This window comes from Cervus canadensis, chromosome 9, assembly GCF_019320065.1.
Source record: "Cervus canadensis isolate Bull #8, Minnesota chromosome 9, ASM1932006v1, whole genome shotgun sequence".
NCBI classification, from domain to species: Eukaryota; Metazoa; Chordata; class Mammalia; order Artiodactyla; family Cervidae; genus Cervus; species Cervus canadensis.
The window spans coordinates 62,384,109-62,397,372 of NC_057394.1; the positions used below are offsets into that span (position 1 = coordinate 62,384,109).

A 13,264-nucleotide genomic window follows, 5' to 3' on the forward strand; every position below is an offset into this window, starting at 1 on the left:
GGTAACTTCAGATAAAAGAACACAGATAAGACTTTAATTAGAAGAGTCTTTGGTGTTCACCCTTGTTTACATCAATGTTGAAAAGATAAAAGGCTTCTGATAAGGTAGTAAAGATGAACAATCACAAGAAGTCTATGTTAACTCTGTAGAAGATGGAGAGAGATTTCTGATGACCAGTCCTGTTTTCTCCCTGGTTGTCTGCAAAGGTACTCTGTTGTAGGGACTCTGAGATGCTTCCAAAATGCGCATTAACTCACTGAGACCACCATGACTGGCCCTCTGCACTCTGGTTATCAGTGAGTAGAACACACATAAGAGAATGATGTCAACTGTATAATGAAACTGCATGTTGTCTCAAACAGTGACAGGCAACCTGCCGTGGGTCACGCCCATGGCTTGTGGTACTCACCACTGCTTTACCGGAACATGGTGAGCACGTTCTCTTCCAGGGATTATAAAGATGGCATCATACTGGCTGCAGACGACCTGGAAAATAAAGGCCGCCTTGTTAGAGAAGGATTCCAACTTCGAGCTCAGAGATCTGCTGGAACATATGTAAGCAGAGGCAAGCTTTTGCTTGCAAAATTCCAGCTGAACACTGCCCTTTGCTACTTGCTGCCATTCTAATTGACTGTCCTTGGAGAACTTCTCTGCTTGATCACAATCAATAAATGTGAAGGTCTCATAAACACAGCCCTTGAACTGCTGATCTTCCAAAGAATATTTCTGCTTTAGAAGTCATCCCTGTTGCTAAAGTAGCTACACCAGGGCCAGGGCCTCCCAAATCTGAAAAAACCTAAATAAATAAAGCTGTATATTAAGAGGAGTACAACCTAGAGGATCATTTGAAAGCAGTTTTGGGGGCTGATCAGTATAGGGTTTCTCTGTTGAAGTGTGGGAAAGATTTCTCACAAATTTGCAAGCTGAAATAAGAGCTAGATACTTATAAGTTTCCCTCCTAGGAAGTCTGCTATTCTGCAAACTATAAAAATTCATCTAGGTATTTTCATAGAATAAATCCCAACTTTATTTACTAGAACCATTTTTAAAATCCAGTTACTCAAGTCGGGTCTACCGGCCAGCAACCTCAGCATCCCCAAGGAATATGAAATGCTCAAACTCCTGAAACAGAATCGGCATATTCACAAGATCCTCATGTAAATCCTACGCATACTCATGTCTGAGAAGCATGGCTCTGAAGTGCCTCATGCATATGGCCTGCAATTATGAGACTCACAAGAAACAGGCTGCCTGAAACTTCAAGACCATCCTCTGGTGTCCAGGAGTGAATGGAATCATAATCCATTAATTATAGTTGAATAAACTCCCCAGAACCCCCTTACTGCTAGCGAAATCAACTTTTCCTTTTCAGAACAGATAGGCTAATGTTATAGATACGTAAAAGCATAGCTCATTCTAGAAGAATTTGCTTTTATACTCATAAGACATATACATTGCTTTACATTCATAAGACCACCATAGCCATTCATTTATTCCATGAGCAGTTAGTGAACATCTATTCAGATGCTCCATAATCACTAATACAGGCTTCCCTGGTGGCTTAGCGGTAAAGAATCTGCCTGCCAATGCAGGAGAAGCGGGTTCCATCCCTGGGTTGGGAAGATCCCCTGGAGAAGGAAGTGGCAACAACCCACTCCAGTATTCTTGTCTGAGAATTCCATGGACAGAGCAGCCTGATGGGCTACAGTCCACGGGGTTGCAAAGAGTCGAAAGTGACTTCATGACTAAACAACAACAACAACAATAGCTAACATGGGCAAAGAGTCCAGAATGTGCAGAAGGATGGGAATTACAATAGGAATGGGAGCTCTAATCAGGAAAGGTCAGTACCAGAAGCCAGGGTGCAGAGGAGGACACGGGTGCTCACTGTAGAAAGTACCCGAGCAGACCTGGAACATTGTGAAGGCTTCCGGCCCACCTTCAGGCACAGAGAGTGTGGCGCTGGATTAAGGCAAGTCCCCAACACAGCAATGAACAAGTCAACTACCTTACTTAGAGAAAAATACTGGTTTGGGACTGTAGAGAGTTGTTTTTCCCAACCGCTTTGAATATTTGTATGCGTGAGCTCTAAATGCAGCAACCCTCAGGAAGAGTTTTTCCCTTTCAACTCTCCTACCTGTACACAAGGAAGGATAGCAGACATCAAATGCAAACAGCCCTGACTCAGAAGTCCGCCCAGCACTGCGAGTCAGCAGGGAAGACAGAACTGGGTCTCCGTGTAGGCTCTCTGATCACACAGAGTGTCAATGCAACGGCAACCAGCGACACGCGGGCCATAAACAGAATGGCATTGAAGTTAACACAGAAGTCAGGGAACTGTCTGCTGGGAGGGACCCTGGCTATTTGGTGGGTGCATTGCTGGGAGCAATTGAAGGCTCTTGGGGAGACCACCATGTACACACCTTTCTCTGTGCCTGGCTCCTCTCTCTGCAAGTAAATAGTTCTCATCCTGTCTCCCTCCCCCTCGCTTCCGCTTCCTCTGACTCATTCTCCTTCTCCCTTACCACCTCCAAGTGCCCTCCCACCTCTCATCTCACGCTCTTTTTCCCCTTTCCAATCTGCCTGCTTTCTCACCGCCTCCTGCTATGAGATGGAGACAAGGAAGAGAAGCCAGGATGACGGAGCATCTTTCTCCCTTGCCCCCCTTGACCTCGCTTCCCTTTTCTCTGCTAACATTCCCACACTTCTTTTCCCTCTTCTTTCTTCGTTTGTTTTAATTGGAGTCTACTTGCTTTACAATATTGCATTGCTTTCTGTTGTACAACAACGTGAATCTGCTATATGTATGCATGTATCTCCCCACTCTGGGACTTCACTCCCCACCTCCCCATCCTCCCCATCTCAGTCATCACAGAGCATCAAGCTGAGCTCCCCACGCTGCGGAGCAGCTACGGCTGGCTAGCTCTTTTACGCCAGATAGCTGTTGTACACATGGTTGGGTACACGTCAATGGACCTCTCCCAGTGTGTCCCGCCTCCCCCCCACTGTGTCCAAGCTCCATCCACTATGTCTGCATCTCCACTGCTGCCCTGCAAACAGGTCCATCAGTGCCGTCTTTCTAGATTCCACATATATGCGTTCATACGTGACGTTTGCCTTCCTCTTTCTGACTTGTTTCAGGCGGTATGACGGGCTCGAGGTTCATCCACATCTCTACAGATTTTTTTGTCCTTCCCCCCCGCCGTGTTCTCTCTTTTCCTAGCGTTGAACCCGTCACGAGTGTGCCCAGGCCTCCCAGGCACCGAGTTTGGAAGGGACAGCACAAGGGCTGGACTCCTCTGCCATCGCGTCGTCACACTTGAAGTTCGCACGTTCTCCAAACCTGCTGCCAGGTCAACAGTTGAGAAAGGAAAAAAAACCCCATACTTTAAAAATGCAGTAAGCTAGCATTTTCTTAGCAGTCTTTAAAATGTCGAACAATGCTGAACAATTCAGCTGCTGTGCTCCAAGAGTACAAAGATGTAAAATACAGCCGGTACGAAGGTTTCATTCTACCACTGGTTTTTCCTAAGGACACTCCCTTCAACCCACCACGACTCCAACCCTTTCCTTAGTGTCATCTGACCCCCTCTGTGCCGACCCCCAAACCCTCCAGGAATGACTGAAAGCTGCCTCATCACAGGCCGGAGTTCCCAGAGTGCTTCCTGACAAAGACACTGCAGCACCCCATCAGGAAGCCTTACCAGTTACAGCTTAATAAATATATGAAGATTACTGTAATATAGAAAATGTCTGGTTCTACCACTTCCTGCATGAAATGCACTTAGGGAGTACTCCACAGAGTGGGCTGTGATATGACAATCTCACACATACTCTCTGAATTACAGAAAAGCCATTTGGTCTCCTTTATGCATTTCACTCTTATTTTCACCCCTGTGAACCCTCAGCAAAGCTCCAGACAACTCTGCTTGGCTCACCCTTTTATTTCAGTGAATAGACACAGTATGTGCCCCTGGCATAGAGTATATGCTGCCCAAATATCTGAGGAATGAGGTAATTAACTGAATAATCAATTGATCAATCAACATCAGCCTAAGACATGACGGAATTAAGCGGCTGGAGAGAAACACTATGGCACACGGATGCACATTGAAAATCTACTCTAGGCTTCTTCCATTGGCCCTAATCATGAAGTCAGCCTAGTGCAGCGGATGTAACTCACCTCCAAGAAATCAAAGGGGCAGAGGGACTGACTGCGGAGGGATACTGAGTGGTCAGATGTGACAACTGCCATTCTAATAGCAAATAGGCAAATAGAAAAACTCTACAGAACTGACAAAAGTTCTCCAAAAATAATAATAGTAATAATAATAACGTAGCCCAGGATAAGTCAGTCAAACCCTCCATCTATCCCTGCATGATACTGTGCCCATAGCCTATCATCAGTGATGCTCTTATCACACTTTTACAGTCCTTCAACAGTATCTGAGTCAGACTAGAAGTGAGGACCTGATCATTGCTCACCAAGATTTCCTAGGCAAGCCAAGAAGGTTCCAGAATGGATTCGCTCTGCAGACCAGGAAAGGGTTACAATCCTATCTTAGAAAAGGAGAAGAGAGACATGACAGATAGAACTAAGTCTAAACTAGTCCAAAATGTCCTGCCTCTCTAGATTCACATGAGAATTCAGGGGCCAGGTCAGCAGGTCCCCCAAGTAGGAAGTCACTCCATATCAACCAACAAGAGTTAGACAAGAGCCGGCCTCAGCAGCAGTGTCGTCGTTATATCTGGCTCTGCCTCTCTTAATATACTTCATTACAAATAAGCCACACTTTCCCCAAAGTCAGCATGCGCTTTCTTCATGTTCAAAAATCACAAGTGCTTCTTCTGAACATTAGCAGCGTTCAGTTCAGTTCAGTCGCTCAGTCGTGTCCGACTCTTTGCGACCCCATGGACTGCAGCACGCCAGGCTTCCCTGTCAGTCACCAACTCCCGTAGCTTGCTCAAACTTATGTCCATCGAGTTGGTGATGCCATCCAACCATCTCATCCTCTGTCATCCCCTTCTCCTCCTGCCTTCAATCTTCCCCAGCATCAGGGTCTTTTCCAAGGAGTCAGTTCTTCACATCAGGTGGCCAAAGTATCAGCTTTAGCATCAGTTCTTCCAATGAATATTCAGGACTAATTTCCTTTAGGGTGGACTGGTTGGATCTCCTTGCAGTCCAAGGGACTCTCAAGAGTCTTCTCCAACATCACAGTTCAAAAGCATCAATTCTTCAGTGCTCAGCTTTCTTTATGGGCCAACTCTCATATCTATACATGACTACTGGAAAAACCATAGGTTTGACTAGACAGACCTTTGTTGGCAAAGTAATGTCTCTGCTTTTTAATATGCTGTCTGGGTTGGTCACAGCAACCATTAGCAGCATTAACACCATTAAAGTGATTGAGCTGAGATGGTCGCTCCTCCAGAAGCCCATCTGATCATCCTGTAGAAAGAGCCTCCAATGGTAACTTTCAACTCCATTGCCCCTGTGACCTGAAACTGTTTTAACAAACGCCCTGCAGTCTGAAAAGAAGGATGTGACCTCGTAAGGAAGAAAATTTGACAACTCTAGCTAGAATGAATGTATTGTCATTTAACATCTGACCCAGAGTAAAGTACCTCAATGACCCGTCAATGGAAAAAGAAGAAAATATCTTAAAATAATCCCTAGATATGTCATTTATCACTATATCTGAATATCATGAGACCTAGATTTGTTACCATTCAACAAAGAGTACTTTTTAATAGTAAAGAATTGAGGAAAAAATAGCATGATTTAACACTTTCTCCTCCTGAATTTCATTTTGAGGTTTCAAGCAATATAGCTTCCTACCTATATAAAGCCCATAGCTCTACAATTTCAGTGTTAACTATACATTACTATAAATATTTTGAAGGAGAAAATAATAGTTGTATTTTCCATCTGCATCCACTCCCTAAAGGTCTGGAAATGCGTGTATCCTAAGCCGTTTCAGTCGTGTCCAGCTCTTTGCAACGTCATGGACTGTAGGTCTCCAGGCTCCTCTGTCCATGGGGACTCTCCAGGCAAGGATACTGGAATGGGTTGCCATGCCCTCCTCCAGGGGATCTTTCCAACCCAGGGATCAAACCCAGGTCTTTTATGTCTTCTGCATTGGCAGACATGTTCTTTACCACTAGTGCCACTTGGGAAGCTTCCCCCTAAAGGTTTGCTGCTGTGTTTTTGCACTGGGCCCTTAAGGATGGCAAAGGGAGGGGGTATGAGTCTGTGATCGCCCACAACCAATTCTCAGTGCAGTCTCCCCCTCTGAGTCACAGGATTTCTTTTCCAGATCAACTCCCTGTTCAGTTGACCAGCATCTCAACATGTGTGGATTTCTTCTAATCTCACCTCAATAAGCTACTGCTTGTGGGAGGATAAAAACCCATTTCCTTCCACATTTGTGGGCCTGTGTGTATTTGAGTGTTCATCTCTCATATGATTTCCAAGTTAGAACTCTAGATCAAGTAGACAAAATAGTGCATATGCAACAAGAACTACAGCATGAAGACAGATCAAGGAAGGGGGAACCCTTCCCATCACTTCTACTACATCTCTGAAAGATATAATTCAGATAACCCCCTCCCAGTCCCGAGATCTTTTGAAGAGCAAGGAGATCCAACCAGTCCATCCTAAAGGAAAGCAGTCCTGAATATTCATTGGAAGGACTGATGCTGAAGCTGAAACTCCAATACTTTGGCCACCTGATGTGAAGAACTGACTCACAAAAAAGACCCTGATGCTGGGAAAGACTGAAGGCAGGAGGAGAAGGGGACTACAGAGGATGAGATGGTTGGATGGCATCACCGACTCTATAGACATGAGTTTGAGCAAGCTCCAGGAGTTGGTGATGGACAGGGAGGCCTGGTGTGCTGCAGTCCATGGGGTCACAAAGAGTCAGACACGACTGAGCGGCTGAGCTGAACTGAACTGAGTCTCTAGATCCTGCCAAGCCCTCCATTAAACAGACCTTCCTGAGGGAGGGGTCTGGGTGAACACCACTGTAAGAGATGACCACATATTTCCATAGTTTACGAGGATAAAGCAATTACAGCTTCAGTCATTCATGAATAAAGCCTCTTTAACATTTTAATGAGAACATTAAACTCAGCTGCACTTGGTTTGGCCTCCCTAGAAAGTCTGTTAGCCTTGGAGAAAGTTTCTTTAAGAAGCCGTAATGAAATTGCAGGTTCTCTGTTCCACCTCCCCCCGCCCCGAGGCAAGCCTGGGCCACAAACACTGGCTGCACAATGACTCTCCTGAAAGAACCCATATACTCTGATAAGGCTACAGTTTGGCAAATGAGAGAAGGCATCTGGAGAAATACCTTCTCCTCTGCAGTATTTGTGCACTTGTGCGTGCTCACTCATTTTATATCTGACTTGTCCCCTAATTCGCTTTTTATGTTATACACAGCTTGGAGTACAATGTGCGACTCAATAAATGTTCAGTCATACTTTTCTGCTATTTTCCCTTAATCATTTTTCTGCCGCCTCTGTGCTCCTTTGCGATGTGACTGATTCCCACTAAGGCTCCCAACTGCCGCTTGCCTGGAGGCCCATTAAATCCGGCAGACAACCAAGAGAGCTTCAGGTGCAAGAGGTGAACGAGAAATAACTCAGACTCAGTGACTTAACACGAATGTCTGCCTCTTCCTCCAAACAAAACCTGGAGCCATGTGAATGAAAGAGTTTGTCACCTCAAAGACCAACTATGGGAGAAGAGTGAAACTAACGGGGGTTCATATATTTGGGTCACTGATGCGTTCAATTCTTCCAACATTTACTGAGCACCTTCTGAGCACTAGCCTGTCCTAGATACTCAGCTGCAGCCGGAAGTAAGGCAGATGAGACCTCCACTCCCACAAAGCTTGAGATCCTGTGGGAGAGACAGGCAGTAAACAATAAAAGAAAATGTCAGAGGGTAACAAGTGCTAGGAAGAACATACAGAGGGTGATGTGATACGAGAGGCTAGTTAAGTAGGGTGGACAGGAAAAGGCAAGCAGAGTGAAAAGCTATAGCAAGAAACATAAGGTCATAGAAAGACGGGGAGGAATCTTAAAGGCATATCAGTAAGTGAAAGAAGCTAATCTGAAAAGGCTACCCACTGTATGACTCCAACTATATGACATTCTAGAAAAGGCAAAACTAGAATGGAGACAATAAGAAGATCAGTGGTTGCTCGGAGGGCGAAGAGGGTGAGATAAACAGGAGGCACACAGGATTATTAGGGCGGTGAAACTTCTGTATGATACTATTGCATTGGCCAGTAAGTTCATTTGGGTTTTTCCATAAGATGTAGTGGAAAAACCCCAATGAAGTTTTTGGCCAACGAAGTATATAATGGTAGACACATGTCATCATCCATTTTTCAAAATCCATAGAATGTGTGACACCAAGAGTGAACCTGAAGGTTAACTATGGACCTTGGGTGATGGTGCCATGTCAGTGTAGGTTCATCAGTTGTAATAAATGTATCACTCTGGTAGCGGGTGTCCACAGTGGGAAAGACCATATATGTGGGCAGGAGGTATATGAGAACGCTCTGTACTTTTTCCTCAATTTTGCTGTAAACCTAAGATTGCTCTAAAAAGATAAAACCTATGTTTTAAAAAATCCTTTGGGATCTTCCTGGTGGTCCAGTGGCTAAGACTCTGTGCTCCCAATTCTGGGGGCCTGGGTTTGATCGCTAGTCAGGGAACTAGATCCTGGGTGCCACAACTAAGACCAGGAGTAGACAAATAAATAAATAAAAATTTAAAAATATTAAAATAAATATAAATTTTAAAATCATTACAATAAGGAAGTGTGGGGTGTTGAAGAATGAAAAGGGGTGAAGGTTCGCTAGAGCAATGTAAACCGGGCAGAAAGGAGAAGGCCGCCAAGGAAGCCAAGGAGGTCATGGTGAGAAGTGTGAATTTCATTCTAGAAGCCCAGGAGCCACTGGCTAGTCTGAAGCCAGGCTTGTCATCACGTGCTTTCTATTTCTGAAGAGTCACTCTGGCTCCCGTGTGGAAGATGGATGGGTGACAGCGAGGAATCCACAGAGGCCGATGAGAGTGGTCAAGGGCCACAGAGGAAGCAGGGGGTGGATCTGCAATATGCTTTGAAAGAAGAGCTGACAGAATTGGTGATGGATAGATTATAGATTGGAAATGGGAGGTGAGGGAGAAAGAGAAACCAAAGATGATTTCTGAATTGGAGGAGAGACCATTCACAGAGATGGGGAAGACCCTTGGGAAACCACCTATGAAGACCACACAAGGCGCATGTGAGCCCAGAGGAAGTACTGGGGCTTCAGGTTCCCCGAGGGAACTCAAGGTCAACTTGCTTGACCTCTGCCTTAATGTGAAGGGCAGATGTGTGTGTGTATGTGATACCTGCACTCACAGATCTGGATATATGCAAAGATGCATCATGTTTAAGAGACAGGCTTTGCAATTCAAAGCAAATCTGAACTCATTTCAACAATCAAGAGATAAGGTGTAGGAGTTGTGTTATTGCTGTCATTTTTTCCATTAGCATGCAAGGGAGCTGAGGACAAATGAGGTGACGCGTCTTGGTGGCGGTCACACAGCCAGGGATCAGCAGAGCTGACACTAGGAACCAGGTCTCCTTGAAGGAATTCACACCACCTGTCACACTCTCTGTAAATCATCTGGAATGTACAGGGCGCCCGGGAACGCATGCCCGGGGTGAAGGAAGTGGGTGGGGCGGGGGGGGTGTCGTGGTCTCCTTTCCTTTAGCTCATCCTGCCTGGACACGATTGAAACCATCGCTACAGCGTGGCTGACAAAGTACAGAAAATCAATACCATGCAAGGCAACCTCACAGAGAGCAAATCAAATATTCAAGTGCAACGTGGCGCCGATTTCTCAACAGACGTTTTAATTATGAACGAGCCCGGCAGAAACCTCCTCAGGGTGCCACACGCGGAGCGTCCTCAGAAACAGAAGAAGCTGGCCTGACACCACCTCTCCAGGATTTCCTCCCCCTGTGCCTTGGGTTTCCCCAAGAACACCAGAAGCACTGAACACATTTGAGGAAGAGGGAAAAGCGAAGCGTTGGCAGGTCGGGTTTTCTGCAATATCATTTAAAGGAGGAAAATTCAACTAGATGTAATCACCCCTAAAATCATTCTCATCATATCTGAAGAAGATGGGGGGCAGGCCCGGGAGGGCTGGGCACGCTCTCTCGTCTGCATACCACCTCACAGGACTTCAAAACAGTCTCTGCTTGGCCACTTCCCTGGTGGTCTGGCGGACGAGACTTCGCCTTCCAATGCAGTGTGAAAGTTCGATCCCTGGTTGGGGAGCTGAGACCCCCACCTGCCTGGTGCCAGAAAACTAAAACATAAGACAGAAGCAATACTGTAGCAAATTCAACGCTTACTGTCACTTCAGTCCTGTCTGACTCTTTGCAACCCCATGGACCACAGCCCGCCAGGCTCCTCTGTCCCTGAGATTTCCTAGGCAAGAATACTATAGTGGGTTGCCATGCCCTCCTCCAGGGGATCATCCTGACCCACGGATCGAACCTGCGTCTCCTGTGTCTCCTGCATTGCAGGTGGATTCTTTACCACTGAGCCACCAGGAAAGCCCAACATATTCAAATAAAGACTTTAAAATTGGTTCACATTAACAACAGCAACAAAAAAAAGACTGTGCTTCCACTGCAGAGGGTACAGGTCCAATCCTTGGTTGGAGAACTAAGGTGCCACATGGGGTGCAGCCAAAATAAAAATGTCTCTCCTTTTTCCATCTTCCGGGCTCTCCTTCATCATCCACAAGGCTCTCCCTTGAGGCTGTGAGGTCTCCCATCTCGCCGTTTTGAAGTCCGAAAGGGAACCAGTGAGGGGGCATCTGCCTCTGTGTTTCTTGCTGTGAGTCACACACTCCCTGCTCTTACTGAATGTGGCTCGTTTGTGTCTTGTTGATTTGCAGACTTCCTCTCCACTGCTTCCATCTAATAATGTGTTTCCGAAGGACCCCTGCATGGTAGGCAGAGCCCCGCTAACAGACAACAGGACCTCTGTGAATGGGCCCACCCTAACAGGACTGAGAACATGCAGAGAAGGAGGTTTGGGAGAAAGCAGTTTGAGATGCTTGGTCAGCGGCATCCTGTCCTCCAAGGTGGAGATTTAGAAAGTCATCTGTCAGGGTTAAAACCACATGGCACGATTGGACTCCCTCCCCCTTCAATACCACTTTTCTTTCCACAGCTTTCACAAAGGCACATAGGACTGACAGGCTCTCCACATACACCAAAGGAGGGTAGACACTTGCTCTGTTGTTAGATGCTCAGGCAGCTCCCTGTCTGAAACTCCCCGCTGGTTCCCACCATGGCGGCATTCCCATCAAGTTCCTCCACCGGGTCACATCGCCCTGTGAACCCCACTCTGCCCCGTGGAACCCTTTGTCCTGCCTGAAAGTGAAAGCGTTAGTCGCTCAGTCGTGTCTGACTCTTTGTGACCCCGTGGACTGCAGCCCGCCAGGCTCCTCTGTCCATGGGATTCTCCAGGCAAGAATACTGGAGTGGGTAGCCATTCCCTTCTCCACAGGATTGTCCCGACCCAGGGGTTGAACCCGAGTCTCCAACATTGCAGGCAGATTCTCTGCCATCTGAGCCACCAGGGAATGCCTGGACATGTCATTTTCTTAACTCCACCTTCTCATATCAGTGATGTTTTCTTGCTTTTTTTTTTTTTTTTTTTGATGCTGTGGTGATTGAGATTTGCAAAAAAAAACTTCAGAAAAGACAGATGGCAAGAGTGAAGGCAAACTGGGGATAATTCATAGAGGACTCTATTCAGAGGGTCTGCTCCTAGGAAAAGCCCAAGTTAGTGATCAAGATGGGCTGATGGAGGGAGGCCTGGGGAGCAGACAGGGACACAATTAGGAAGACTGAAAACAAGTGGGTGAGATACCAGGGGTGGCATTCGAGGCAGTGGGGTTTCAACACCACTGTGGGACACCTTAGAGGCAAGTTTGGAGGCTAGAAGCAGATGGCTACAGGATGCCAGGGGTCCCTGACACAGGAGACAGCTAGGAACACAGCAGGTAATAAGGCAAATGCTCACACCCTTCTTCCTAAGAGTCAAAACAACCTCTCTCAACAGCTCTATTTCTTGTCTTTCCGTCACAGCTTGAGCCTGATGTCAAATGCTCTTTTATCCTCGTAAGACACCTGAGACCCGGCCTGCCAGTTATCAGAGTGATGATCCTATCTCTACACAATTAGACACTACAGCTTTTCTGCCAATCACTTCTCACATCTATTATGTCATTTAATTCTCACTGCACTATGTGACATGCATGTTTGCGTGCTCAGTCATGTCCAACTCTTTGCGACCCCATGGACTGTGGCCAGTCAGGCTCCTCTGTCCACGGGATTTTCCAGGCAAGAATATTGAAGTGGGCTGTCATGCGCTAATCCAGGGGATCTTCCCTACCCAGGGGATCATCCCGACCCGGGGCTCAAACCCCCGTCTCCTGTGTCCATTGCATTGGCAGGTGGATTCTTTACCACTGTGCCACCTGAGAAGCGCCATGTGACATGAGCACCATTAAACCAAAAATCCAGGTTCAAAGAGATTTAAAATTGTGCCCATTTCCACCCCAAGTGAAAGAGCCTTCACTCAAACCCAGGTCTTGTGACTTGAGATCCTATGCTTTCTAGAAGATGCTGTTAGTATATTTCTTGTTCTTTACATCTATGTGCTGTAAATTTTACTCATCTAGGCTTTGCCGGGCTTTCCCGATGACTCATGGGCAAAGAAGGTGCCTGCAATGCAGGACACACGGGAGATGCAGGTTCGAGACGTGGGTCAGGAAGATCTCTGGAGAAGGGAATGGCAACCCACTCCAGCATTCTTGCCTGGAGAATCCCCATGGACAGAGGGGCCTGGCAGGCTACAGTCCACGGGGTCGCAAAGAGTCGGACATGACTGAGTGACTAAACACAGGCTTCACTACTTCAGAATTTCTGAGGCAACAACCATCATCAATGATACCCCACTTACTTGGAATCTAGGCGATGCTATGACAAACACGCACCCAATATCATATAGGGTGCCAAATGGGGAAGCTACCAGTCTAAAGGAGGAAAAAAAGAAAGTTTGCATTTGCTTAGTCATGAGGCCTTAGAGAACCAATTTCATACCACTATGCAATTAAAAAATTAATTTGCTAACTACAAATGATTTAATTGTTTTGTGGCTAAGCAATATTTTTAATTTAA

At 46.3% G+C, this 13,264-nt stretch overlaps 1 protein-coding gene across 1 annotated transcript in view; it reads right to left on the reverse strand.

Moving 5' to 3' along the window:
- Nucleotides 1-404: 404 nt before the first annotated feature.
- The window catches only part of LOC122447283 (translation initiation factor IF-2-like), a 138,110-nt gene continuing 125,250 nt past the window's right edge, over nucleotides 405-13,264 (reverse strand). The window contains exon 3 of the mRNA XM_043477792.1: nucleotides 405-486. The gene's annotated coding sequence lies outside the window, so the exon portion shown is untranslated. The remainder of the gene's footprint in view (nucleotides 487-13,264) is intronic.